General features: G+C 42.1%; 1 pseudogene across 1 annotated transcript in view; it reads left to right on the top strand.

Moving 5' to 3' along the window:
- LOC310828604 overlaps positions 1 to 12815 on the top strand; it is a 249822-nt pseudogene that overhangs the window by 199328 nt on the left and 37679 nt on the right. The window lies entirely within an intron of this gene.

The raw sequence follows: 12815 nt of genomic DNA, 5'->3' as shown, positions 1-12815 counted from the left end.
AGTAGACTTCCAAAGGCATTTCTTAGCAATATCTTCCTATGGTGGAAATATTCATAGTAGGAAATATTCATAGAAGTATTCAAATGTAGCCAGGGAGCCATCTTGCTGGTTTAGGGAAATAAACGGACTATTTATATTCCATAGCAGAATTTCAATACTGCCCCTTCAGACAAGCACGAAAGAGCAGCGCAGAAGCAAATATCAGACAATTATGTTGTAAAGGGAAAGATTCACAAATACCTTGCTTGCTTTGACAACATAAATAGCTCATCACTACAGATAATATTCCGAGCACATTCTTCACTCCCAAGAGATATTTGGCTTGTTCCTTTATCTCGTGCACTTCACATCAAAGATCTAGGAGGAGGAAAATAAGAAGGAAACTGTAATGAAAGAGAACTCGGATAATATACCTTTCTTTCCTGTCCATAAAAATGCCCAATTATCCAAGTGTCTGCAGAGATGCTGGAAACCTTTAGATAATTGGGCTTTGAGGTAATCAAGGAAGAAAGCTCTGCTTCCCCACCCCTCATTTACCTGAGCTTGCAGCTAATGGAGGGTGTATTACAGAGTATTACCAAATCTACATGATATGTTTGCCCTGTCTACACAGAAGATAACACGAAATCTAACATGTAGCTGAAAATTGCCCCATTTAGGCACATATATAGAACCATATACATCTTTCTTGTACAGTAAATTGCTTCAAGATGTCTCATAGGAAGTAATTCATAAACTAAATAAATCATATTAATAAATAACCATAACTGTTATGGAAAACTGGGCCAAATTATCTCTGCTGTTTCTCAAGGACGCTCTGAAAATGAGGAGCCCAGTTAAGTCTTTCATATTTGGCAATTGATTGTTATGGAAGTTTATGGGTTGGCCTTGAGACTTTGGTGTAAGGCAAGGAATAAACTGAAATAATAACAGTACTAGTAACTAGCAGTAACAACAAGAACCAACATCAATCGGATTATGACAACAACCAGATTATAACAGCAGCAGCAGCAGCAACAATAATCAGATTACCATAATTTTGCTGAGTCACCAAGAAAGAACCTGCACTTTCTCAAGCTCTAAGAACTTGCTCTCTCCCTATTCTCTGGGTATAAGGAGGATAAGCATAAACAAAAGCAAGATTCACAGAGCTATTTCTTTCTAAACACTTCCTATTATTAAAAAACACTTATATGTATTCATAGTGAACCCATTCTCTGAGTCCTCATCCCTATATTCAGGGCTTTTTTTCTGGGGGGACGCAGGGGGACGCATACCCCTAAACATTTTGTGAATCTAAGTTTGGCCTCATTAGAGGCAATATTTCAATATGAGTAGGAGAATGAGGGACGCAGGTGGCGCTGTGGGTTAAAGCCTCAGTGCCTAGGACTTGCCGATCGAAAGGTCGGCGGTTCGAATCCCTGCGGCGGGGTGCGCTCCCGCTGCTCGGTCCCAGCGCCTGCCAACCTAGCAGTTCGAAAGCACCTCTGGGTGCAAGTAGATAAATAGGGACCGCTTACCAGCGGGAAGGTAAACGGCGTTTCCGTGTGCGGCTCTGGCTCGCCAGAGCAGCGATGTCACGCTGGCCACGTGACCCGGAAGTGTCTCCGGACAGCGCTGGCCCCTGGCCTCATGAGTGAGATGGGCGCACAACCCCAGAGTCTGTCAAGACTGGCCCGTACGGGCAGGGTACCTTTACCTTTACCTTTACCTAGGAGAATGAGAGTACACTAAACATTTTTTTTAAAGAAAAAAGTACTGCATATAGCTAAAACATAAACACCCACAAACAAGAAAGCATGTTCAGGGGAACTTCAAGGTTTGTGAAAGTACAAGGAAACAAGCTGTTATGTACTGAAGTTCTCCCCCTGGGCCAGCAGGGGGATACTGTAGATAGTTTTCACTCAGGTCCACATATGCAAATAAGGAATTGAAAGTGACGTTCAGTGATTGGATAGTTACCAAAAATGGTTACTGTTGCGTTCTAGTGGAGCTCTATATAAGCAGGCTGGCTGAAACCTTCAGTTCAGTTCTGTTCTGGCCTGTGAATAAACAAGAGCTGTTTGAAGAATCGCTGTGTCGTCTGATATGTTCGCCCACAACTGGCTGCTGAAGAGGCCAGAGACCACCTTGGCTGCTGTTAGTGCAGACCAAGGTCAGCAAGCCTGAGTTTCCACAGCCGCCACCCTCCATGAACCACCATTGTAGAATTGGCGGCACTTGCAGAAGAAATGTTCTATGCTTACGAAAGAATTTTATACTTTTGCTAATTATGCTGTTTTAAAGGTGCATTTTATGTTTGCCTTCCTTTAGTAATGCTTCCTTCTGAAATGTTTTAAGATGATATTTTCGTTTCCTGTTAATGACGTCGCTTTGTACGTATACGTTATATCTGATTTTCGTCAATAACATTCAATTCTGGATTGTTTTATTTGATGTTTTGAGATTTTTGAGATTTTTTCCCTTAAAAATATAAAGTGGAATAGAAATGAAAGGAGGAGGAGGAGGAGGAGGAGGAGGAGGAGGAGGAGGAGGAGGAGGAAGAAGAAGAAGAAGAAGAAGAAGAAGAAGAAGAAGAATAGCAGAGCCACAGAATCAACAATAGTGTTGTTCAGGGCTCCTTTTCAGTCAGAACTCAGTTCCGGCACCTCTCAGGTGGGTGCCATTGCCGCTCCAAGAGAATGAGGGAGGTGTTAATGGTGAAAAATAGCATCATCATCATCATCATCATCATAATTTGTTATTTATACCATCTGGCTGCATTTCCCCAGCCACTCTGGGCAATTCCCAACAAAATATTAAAAACACAATAGCACATCAAACATTAAAAACTTCCCTAAAAAGGGCTGCCTTCAGATGTCTTCTAAAACCTTTATTTCCTTGACATCTGATGGGAGGGCGTTCCACAGGGCGGGCGCCACTACCCAGAAGGCCCTCTGCCTGGTTCCCTGTAACTTGGCTTCTCGCAGTGAGGGAACTGCCAGAAGGCCCTCAGAGGTGGACCTCAGTGTCCGGGCTGAACGATGGGGGTGGAGACACTCCTTCAGGTATCCTGGTGTTGCTGCAGCTTATCTGGATGGCCCTGGGTCAAGATGGTGGCAAGGGTGGGGTTGTGTGGCAACCAGCAGGTTGGCTGTCAGGATGTCCCAGAGAGGTCCATGGAAGCTGTTGCCACGCTGGTGCCCCAGCACACCAGGCAATGCTGACATGCTGGACTGCACTGTTCCTCTATCAGTACATCTTTTCACTTTATCACACAGACATGTCAAAAGACTGTTTTAAACACCCCAGAGTGATAGGCAGGGGAGGACCTCATAATAACATGGTGCTTATCCTGAGGCAAACCTCCATTTGCGTTCCCTGGCATTTATAGTGACAAGTTTGAATCCTGCTAAACAATGAAGTCATGGCTCCCTTCAGCTGCCACACCTTACAAAATTCTGTCTTATCTAGCATCATCCACACGTGCCTTCCTGTAACTGTTTCAAACTTTCCATGGAAATGAAACTGAATCATGAACATCAACTCTTCTCTTCAGCTCAGCCAAAGGTTTTTTATTATTATTATTTATGTCCACCTCTACTTTTGCCAGCCATTCTGGATATCAGTTTCCACTTTGGCTGTGTCCTACTTTGCAGAGGTACTTTCCGCTCTGTGTGAAGGGCTGCCTGGTCAAAGTCCAGTTTAAAGTTCACATAGTCCCATCTCTTTTTAGCATCAGAAAAACTGTGGATTTTTTTAAAAAAAATCCTGCTAAAGTTTGTTTTTAATTGTCAAATTTGATTTAATTGTAGATTTTACCTTGGTGTTTGCCTATTTTGGTTTTACGACTCTGCAAACCACAATGTCTCCTGCTGAGATGGAAAAGTGGATTGCATTGTTTAAAATAAACAAAGCACTCACATTTTCACTAATTTTTAAATGATTCTCCGGTATGCTATTTTAAAATACCAGTCATGTAAAATCGAAAAATGTTCAGGTCCCCTTTTCTCCCATATTGTTGCAAGCATGATCAAAATAGATTGAGCTGCTTACTCTGAAAAACAACAGACTCATCCTAAATTTGGCTTACATCAAGGATTATATCGGAGGGTAGCACAGAGATGTCTAATCCATGCTGGCAGACTGAACCCTTTTGCTATTTGTCACCCATAGCAGCAGTAATGTTAATATTTGTGACAGATGGTAGCGTTACCCTCACACTGGTTCCTCTTTTTGCCCACATTGACAAATTCTCCACTGTTTATGCTGGCATAAGTCCATAGAATATTCTTTTTTTAATTAACGACTGCTTCTGGTAAGCTTGGAGTGCTTTTATTACAAAAGGATTTGGGGGAACGCACAAATGTAAGACATTATTATTTCCATATAAGTCAATGAACAGGCAAAAATGAAAGTAAATTAAAGCTGAACAGAAGGTTTCTGTGGAGCATCACCAGCTGAATGCTCTTGGAGCAAAACGTGGCTTAGATCGAGGCTGGGCCGCAGTTCTAGCCAGAGATCCTTTGTAAAAAGCATTCTCATGCATGGAAACTACTGCGATCTTCAACGTAGGCTATGTTAAGTTGTGGGTGAACATATCAGACAACACAGCGATTCTTCAAACAGCTCTTGTTTATTCACAGGCCAGAACAGAACTGAACTGAAGGGTTCAGTCAGCCTGCTTATATAGAGCTCCAGTACAACGTAACTGTAACAACTTTCTGTAACTATCCAACAGTGAACATCACTTTCGATCCCTTATTTGCATATGTGGACCTGAACTATCTACAGTATCCCCCTGCTGGCCCAGGGTGAGAACTTCAGTATATAACAGCCTACAAGTAAATAGCATAAACATCCAATAAGGATCATGCTGCTGCCTTCTGGCAGGGTATTTTATTGTGGGTATGAAAGAAGGGACAGCCTGAATAGATAAGCAGTGTGAGACACTGGGACTTAATCTAACTACACAGCATACCTTTAAAGCACATTTCCCCGCTCAGAAGAATCCTGGGAACTATAGCTTGTTAAGGGTGCTGGGAATTGTAGCTCTGTGAGGGGCAGGGGTGCCAACTTGAATAAAATATTGGGGCCTGCATAATCAATCACAAGACATGGAACATGCAAACTATTTGAATGGCAATGGCAATCAACTTTTTTTGGGGGGGGGCAGAAACGTCATAGCCAGACACTGGAGAGACCTGTCAGGAGTAAGCATGGACCAATGGTACCAAATAGTATGGGAAACAGCCTTATTAGAAAACTAACCAATAAATTGAAACTGACACGGGGACAAATAGAAGAAGACGCCTTCACCCCAGTTTGGTTCCCCTTTATCACATACACAGCGCAACAAGACAATGGCAAGAACCTGCCAACAGCATATGAATCAATCTGGCTAACCTGATTCAAACACACACACTACTCACACACAAAAACAAATCTCCCTGCAGCCACCTAAAGACAACCATCCGCACCCTAGGCCACCCCCAACCTCTCTCACCACCAAGGAAATACAACAAGTGAATAGTAAGAGAACCCACACAAGAGACACTGACACAAAACCCCATACATACAGTAAGTAGAAGACTAGAAAAAGAAAAGAATTGGGGGGGGGGCGCTGGACCCCTCAAATATTTTATTGGGGGAGCAAAGGGACCTCAGCTCCTAGGAGTTGGCTTCTATGGTGAGGGGTAAGCTATAGTGCCCAAGATTTTGGACGGAGGAAAACGTGCTTTAAAGGTATAGTGTGTACACAGCCTTATTTATATTTGTGATGGTGTCAGCCTGTTCATAAGCATTTTTTAAACTCTGCAAGGAACTGCCCTTAATGTAATAAGCATACAAACCACATATTGACGAAGCATTGATTGCGGGGTGTTTTTTTGATTTTTTTAAAAGGGCACTAACAACAACGAATGTTAATTTACTACCTCACATTCTGCGCTTAAGGATTAATGTAATTGGATGTAGACACCTCAGCCATGTAAATAACAAAGCAGACTGTCAATAAAATGTTAAGGTCACAGCATCATTTAGTACGTTGTCCCAGCTGATATGTGAAGCAAATAGGGGAAAGCGTTGGCATTGCATCTGATTTAATGCATTTAGAAACAAACAACAACAAACAAAGCCACTCTTCCTTGATGCTGCAATCCATCTGGGGAGCTTTCCATTTCCGTATCACTAGTATGACAAGAAGCTACAAGCGCTTTGGGCTCAGAGTGGGCTGAGGTGGAAGTAGGAATTGGCGTCTAATTGTAGATATCACCGTTCATATGGCAGAATGCAGCAATAACACATTTTCATCCTGCAAATTAAGCTTTCCCTCCTCAAAACAATTTAATATTTATAGAGATTTTGACAGGCTAATGAATAGAGAGCAACATTTGCATAGCGGGACAAGTATTCACTTCTAGATGAAAGAACTGCACAGAGCGAGGAAACATTAAAGACAAACAAACATGCCGTGTAGGTTTTGATTATAACATTTGACTGTCAGGGGAAATGGGAGCTGCTTGATGGACAAATTAAGCAGGCAAGTCAGCTGATCTGAGAGGCTTTTAAAATTTCACCCACATCTTAAAAACTATCATTTTGGGGGGTCAGAGAGGAATAATTAAGACCGCCTGTGATTTGTTCTTTTTCTTTGTTTACATGAAATGTCGCTTTGAGGAGATTGCTTAAAATTCTCTGTGTGTTTGTTCATTAAATTTTGTAGCTTGTGGGATGACGTTCTGATGCTAAAATGCAGGAAGCGAGACTGTCCAGTAGTTTGTGGATATGATGGCACATTTTATTCAAATGAAGTAATCCTAATTCTGGCACATCATCTGTGCTTTTTACGTTCATATCTTCTCCTGCAGTCATATTGAGCACAGCCACAGGTTTAAACAAACCTGTATGAAGAGATCATTTGCATAAAATATTATATATGTGTGCATCATGGAATGTTTAAGCAGTACTGGAAGATATTTTCTCGTTTATATGACAGGGAAACCTGTCTTAGGGCAAAGTCTCCCATGCCTAGAGGACCCCTGTTATCTATTTAGCACAGGAACAGTGGCTAGGGACGTGGGTGGCACTGTGGGTTAAACCACAGAGCCTAGGACTTGCCGATCACAAGGTCAGTGGTTCGAATCCCCACAGCGGGGTGAGCTCCCATTGCTCGGTCCCTGCTCCTGCCAACCTAGCAGTTCAAAAGCACGTCAAAGTGCAAGTAGATAAATAGGTACCGCTCCGGCGGGAAGGTAAAAGGCATTTCCGTGTGCTGCTCTGGTTCGCCAGAAGCAGCTTAGTCATGCTGGCCATATGACCTGGAAGCTGTACGTTGGCTCCCTCGGCCAATAAAGCGAGATGAGCGCCACAACCCCAGAGTCAGCCATGACTGGACCTAATGGTCAGGGGTCCCTTTACCTTTACTAGAACAGTGGCTCCCAATTGGGGGTCTACGTAACTCATCCTGGGGGGTTTGTGGCAGCATTCACATAACAAAAGCTACTATAAAGATATCAAAATTTCCAAAAGTAGGGGACCCATGGCTTAGTTTTTGAAAAAAAGGGGATCCACAGTACTTAGCTAATTAGGAACCACCAGTATAAACATAGATCGAAATTGTGTGAATGCCACAATATAGAGTTTTGTACAGGGTGCAGAATTAAGTATCCTGACAAACTGCTGTCCTTTTAAAATCAGGGTTGAAATCTCTGAAGTGAACAGAAGGTTGAATAAGATTTTCAAGGAGAGAAGCTCTGCACTGGTCCTTCCCTAGTCATGACTAGCAGGAAATTAAGAGAAAATCCCCCACAATGCTCTGCTTATATTTGTTTTTCATTACTTTTTTTTGCTTTTGTTTTAAACTTTCTATGATTTTATTAAATGGTTGTATGTTTTTTATATTGTAAATCACTGTGATATATTTTTATGACGAAGCGGTATTTATATATAAATATAAACAGATAAAGAATAAAATCAGAATAAGTCATTCAAAATAGTTTGAAATGCAGAATTTAGTATGCGAATTAAGAAATGCTTCAAGTTTCCACAATGTGCGTAGTTTATGTGGGTCACATAATTCAGGAAATTTCCATTCAGAATCTAGGCTGCCTTACCTACTTGCAGACATGCATTATTTGCGTACATGTATTCTTTTAAACGAACGAACGAGCATGGAGTTAACACAGTTCTCCTAACATTACTATAAAAGAGCAAGCTAACAAAGTTCAAACGAATATGCCTTTTTAGCATATTTCAAGTGCAGTTCCCAATCTAAAAAAAAAAAATGGGAATATTAAAGACTTATCATAAATGGTTGTGACAACGAATGAATTAATGCTCACAAGTAAACCACAAAAAGTGTGATATGAATTATGAGTCCTTCCTTTTTCCTCAAGTGTTGTCTTTATGTGACAGTGACGGTTTCAGGTTTTGCCAAAGGATGATCTCTCGGCTGGTCACCTCACTTCATGCCCCTATCTCCCTCTCGTCTCTGCTACTATTTCCCATTCACCTGCCGCTTCCCCTAGTCTAAGTGGGACCACCTCCCGAAGTGGGATGGAGAGGGATGGAGGGACAAAGGGAGGACAAGACATTCAAATGTTGTTGCTCATCCTTCTTGTTCCTTTCTCTGCTTTCGCAGTAGAAATGGGCAGGTGAACAGGCACCAATTGCCAGGAGTCACAGCAGCAGGCTCAATGGACCCCCAGATCTGGGAGTCCCTGGGAGTCCCTGCCAGTGTCTAGCAATGCCAACTTCTGACACCAGCCCCTTATGAAGTCAAGGTTATATTACTTACACTTGACTGCATTGTAAACACATTAGAAGAGGCTAGCCTTGTAATTAGCCTCCTTACAGTCCTCATTAAACATCTCATTTTCTACAGCATCATTTTAGGCTTACAGATATACAGCCTTTGTCCTCCGCTTTGAAACAAATTATTAAGACAGATCCCAAGAGTGGCATTGAAGCCTTGAGTGCTAAATTTTAGCAACTGCTTCCCCCCACTCCAATTATTCCCAATTTTTGTCTAATTTATCAGACTTTTTTTGGCAACGATGCACTAATTTTGACTTGAGTGGTCAGAGAACCTACAGTCTTTTAAACACTGCATTTTGAATGTTAGGCCACCCTAAGATATAACTCTGCTCATGGTTGCTAAGGAGCTCATTTCAGCTGGCACTCTGTATGTGCCTTGGAACTATGTTGTTCCTTTAGCTTCACCCAACTGGTAACTGTGCAGTGGCTGTGGACTCTTTGCAACTGCCCAGGAAAAAATATATATTTGTATCAATGATATTGAGAGCTGCAAGGATTCTTGATGGATGCCAATGTCTTAAGTACATGTCTAATCAGTTGCCGACTGCCAAAACCAGTGCAACATACAGTGGTACCTTGGGTTACATACGCTTCAGGTTACAGACTCTGCTAACCCAGAAATATTACTTCGGGTTAAGAACTTTGCTTCAGGATGAGAACAGAAACCATGCTCCGGCAGTGTGGCAGCAGCAGGAGGCCCCATTAGCTAAAGTGGTGCTTCAGGTTAAGAACAGTTTCAGGTTAAGTACGGACTTCCGGAACGAATTAAGTACTTAACCTGAGGTACCACTGTACAAATTTAATAAGTAATGGGCCCTTTCACCTCAGGTGGTGGCCCATACCTGAAAACAACTACAGTTTGACATCCTGCTCCAATGCAAGCCTGTTGAGGTGTTTATCTTCAGGATCATTCAACACTGTTTTCTGTAGAATTTCAGGGGATTACCTATCGAAATTTTGCAACCTGCGTGGTGTGACAGGTTGTGACTGAGTTGTTCTTTTGCCATTCTCCACAGGGCTCCATCACCCCTCACAGCTGTGTCAATAAGTAAATTAAAAAAACATATCAAATATTTGCCGTATTGGGCTTTCTCGTGAAATTTGCAAACTGGCAACCGAAATGCACACATGCGAATAGCTAAGGAGAATATTCATCTGTGGCAGAGCCTTTCTCTTTGCTTGCTTTTCTCAGGCGTGTCGTTCTGTCCTTAGTGACAAGGCTGACCACGGCTCTGATCAAGTGTGCTGGTGCTATTGACAATGACAAATCCTTTCGCCGGCACAGAAGTGTCTTAAATAGATTCTCTGAAGGAGCTGGCAGACATTCCATTCCCTGCACTGTCAATCACATCACAGCTTAAAATGCTGCAACCAAAGAGCGTGAGGCTATTTTGCCATGTAGAATCGCCTTCCGCGGCAAATGTGTCGGGAGCTACAAAATGTGTGCAATTTCTCTTTCCCTCGCCATCCTTTTTATCCAGGATTAAAAGGCCCCTCGCCATTTTTGCTTTCATCAAATGTTATGTAATCACTCTGTCATGAATTACACCATAAAATTAAAGCGGGGTGGCGGTAGGGCTAAATTAGAAACCACAAAAATGGCCTCCTACAAAACACGACTCTCTCGTTTACTCCGGCCCCCTCCCCATTCTCATCTAATCCACTCAAAATGCTCACAAACATACTGTGATGGCAAAGCACCCTTTTAATTCATTTTTGATACAAGAAGTCCTCTAGGAATCCAACCGGAAGAAACTCCACATAAACACAGTAATATACTGAGGTAAACCTTACAGGATATTCCCTGAGTGCCCCACCTTCAGGGGTATCAAGAGCAGAGAGAGTGCCTTCTCAATGCTGAGACCTAGGCAGGATCTACATTGGTAAAGTAGGAGTTTCCCATTGTTTGTTGCTTGCTGCTCTGCAGAGCCCTCTGGTGTCATATTTTAATAACACCATTTATAACGTTTTAAATGGGGAGTGTAGATTAGTCCCTAGTCTCTGGGTTCAGTTGGTATATTTTCTTTGTATATATATTTTATTTCCCCATCCCTTTTAAAATATCATTTGAAATGTTTCTATACCGTTGCCTACTGTTTTACTGTGTTGACTTTGTTGTGTTTCATGATGGGCGTAAAAGCCGAAACATTTTGATTTGTGTTGACTTTGCCAGCTTCATAGTAGAAAGAGTGGCATATACATTTTAAAATAAAATAAATACAATGGTACCTCGGGTTAAGTACTTAATTCGTTCCGGACATCCGTTCTTAACCTGAAACTGTTCTTAACCTGAAGCACTACTTTAGCTAATGGGGTCTCTTGCTGCCACCGCAACACCAGAGCACGATTTCTGTTCTCATCCTGAAGCAAAGTTCTTAACCCAAGGTAATATTTCTGGGTTAGCAGAGTCTGTAACCTGAAGCGTGTGTAACCTGAAGCGTATGCAACCCGAGGTACCACTGTATGTATCCATATGGGCAAGCTGTGACAATCACCTACATGACCCTAGGAAATTTACCTCAACCCATCCTTTAGTCTGGAAGATGTTTGTTTGATGAGTGGGTCATATGCAAAGGACCAATTCCTTGCCCAGACATTTAGCTTATCGTAACGACCCGTCCACTTCTTTGAAATGAGAGACTCTGCAAGTCTAAATTCTTGTAAGCCAGAACCATGCACACTATTCCAAATGCGGCCACAGCATAGATTTGTGTAATAGCATTACAATATTGGCAGTTTTACTTTCGATTACTTTCCTAATGATCTCCAGCATGGAATCCACATTTTTCAAAGCTGCCGCACACTGGGTCAACATCCTCATTGAGCTATCCACTATGACCTCAAGGTCTTACTCCTGGTCAGTTCAGGCCCCATGAGTGTGTATGTGAAATTCAAACATTTCCCCCCCCCCACAACATGCCTCACCTTACAGTTGTTTACACTGAATTGCATTTGCCATTTTACAGCCATTTTACAACTGAGTTGGGAGAAGTCCTTTTGGATGTCTTCGCAATCCCTTTTCATTTCACAAATTGCTTGATGATTTGTCAAACAGAATCAATGATCATTTTTAGCATTTATAGCAGAGGTAGCTTGGTAGCTTTATGTCGCTGTGTCACTAATAAAACCTACTTTGCCCATATGCATGCTTATTGCCTCAAATCCAAAAGAACAACTGTGTTTGGCAGAAGAAAACTATAGTCCCAGCGTGTCCTGGAGCAAAGAAATGACTACTGCCAATTTAAATTTTGTAAGGTAGGCACCCAGACTATCCCACTGGTTTCTTTTAGCTGGGTGATGGTCTGAATCAATTGCGGTTTCTAATTTAGTTATTTATTCATATATTTATTTATTTATTTATTTATTTACATTCATTTTTCTGTTTTACAATTTAAAATACTCCTTTTAACACCCTTAAAATAACAATGACTTCCCTTCTTCTCTTTCCATGGTTCATTTAGCATATTGTATACCCCTGCATATCTTACAAAAATCTAAACCATTCAGTATTCCGTTACTGCACCCATCAAACTTATTTACACTGTTGAATTTATCCCCCACAATCATTAACGTTTTCAGGTGTACACAATTTTCCCCCATATATTCAATCAACGGTTCCCAATCTTCTCTAAATATATGTTCTTCTTGTTCTATATGTTAAGTCTGCAAGCTGCACATAATTCTGTCAGCTTAAGTTGCCATTCTTCTTCAGTTGGGACCTCACTCGTTTTCCATTCTGTCAGGGAACTGCCATCGGTTGAGGAGGGAGAGAGGAAAAGCCCGATGGATTACAGAGAGCCCCCAAAGATCGTGGAAAGCAGCTCCTCCTCAGCGGAGGAGAGTAACCACGCCTCCAGTGGAGAGGAGCTTCAGGGCTTAGAGGAGGCAAGGCAGTGCCAGGACACCTTGCCTGGGCAAAGCGGGGAGGAGAGACGTCCTCCATTACCCACGCCCTCCTTTTGCAGTAAGCTTTCGCGCCGAGAGGAGAGGCGCAGACTGGGCGTCAAGAAATTACTTTG

This window comes from Podarcis gaigeae, assembly GCF_964106915.1.
Source record: "Podarcis gaigeae genome assembly, chromosome: 12".
NCBI classification, from domain to species: Eukaryota; Metazoa; Chordata; class Lepidosauria; order Squamata; family Lacertidae; genus Podarcis; species Podarcis gaigeae.
The sequence above is the reverse complement of the archived record's forward strand: the minus strand, read 5'-3'. Positions and strand labels throughout refer to the sequence as shown.